The sequence below is a fragment of the Protobothrops mucrosquamatus genome, unplaced genomic scaffold, assembly GCF_001527695.2.
Source record: "Protobothrops mucrosquamatus isolate PMUCROS unplaced genomic scaffold, P.Mucros_1.0 scaffold320, whole genome shotgun sequence".
In the NCBI taxonomy this organism is placed as follows: Eukaryota; Metazoa; Chordata; class Lepidosauria; order Squamata; family Viperidae; genus Protobothrops; species Protobothrops mucrosquamatus.
In genome coordinates this window covers 1-1,324 of record NW_015386659.1, presented here as the reverse complement: position 1 = coordinate 1,324, position 1,324 = coordinate 1, and positions in this window count along the sequence as shown.

Sequence of the window (1,324 nt, the reverse complement as noted above, 5' to 3'; positions counted from 1 at the left end):
GTCTGGATGGGGAGGAACAGGCTTCGTCTCAACCCGTCCAAGACCGAGTGGCTGTGGTTTCCGGCGTCACATCATAGCCAGTTGGTTCCATCTCTGGCTATCGGGGGTGAGTCATTAGCCCCCGCGGAGAGGGCCCGCAACCTGGGCGTCCTCCTGGATGCTCGGCTGTCTTTAGACGATCATGTGACGGCCGTGGCCAAGGGGGCTTTTCATCAGGTTCGCCTGATACGCCAGTTGCGCCCCTTTCTGGATCGGGATGCCCTACGCACAGTCACTCAAGCCCTCGTTGTTTCCCGCCTGGACTATTGCAATGCTCTCTACATGGGGCTCCCCTTGAGGTGCACCCGGAGGCTCCAGCTAGTTCAGAATGCAGCTGCACGGGGGATTTTGGGGGCCTCTAGATGCTCCCATGTAACACCTCTCCTGCGCGAGCTGCACTGGCTGTCGGTGGCCTTCCGGGTGCGCTTCAAGGTGTTAGTAACAACTTTTAAAGCGCTCCATGGCAATGGACCTAGGTATCTGCAAGACCGCCTCCTACCAAACACCTCCCTTTGACCAGTCCGCTCCCACAGAGAGGGCCTCCTTAGAGTGCCGTCGGCCAGACAATGCCGGCTGGCGACCCCCATGGGGAGAGCCTTCTCTGTGGCAGCTCCTGCCCTCTGGAATGACCTACCCCCCGACCTACGTACAGTTGCGGACCTGCGCCTTTTTCGCCGAGCCCTGAAGGCTGGCCTGGCGTAGTTTGATTATGTTTTAGTGGGGGTTTTGTATGGGGTGTTTTTAGAACAGGCCTGTTATTTAATTTGATTTTAGAACAGAAACTATTTATTTATTATTGTGGTTTTTAGTATCGCCTGTTCACCGCCCTGAGTCCCGTAAGGGAGATAGGGCGGTATATAAATTTAATAAATAAAATAAATAAATAAATAATGTTAAACTGTATAAAAATAATTATGAAAAGTTGTGGACAAAAATTCAAAAGGATTTAGAAAGGTGGAAAAAGTTACAGTTATCATTATTGGGGAGAATTTCTGTGGTTAAAATGAATGTTCTTCCAAAATTTCTTTTTCTGTTTCAGATGATACCAATTTTAAAAAGAGACTCTAACTTAGAAGCTTGGCAAAGAGGGATTAACAGTTTTATATGGTTAGGAAAAAAGCCAAGGGTAAAATTTAAAATTTTGCAAGATGCACGTGAAAGAGGGGGACTTAAAGCTCCAAATTTAAAATTGTATTATGATGCGGTGGTTTTGACATGGGTTACTGATTGGATTAATCTAACTAATAGAGATATATTGATTCTTGAAGGTTGGGACTTATATTTT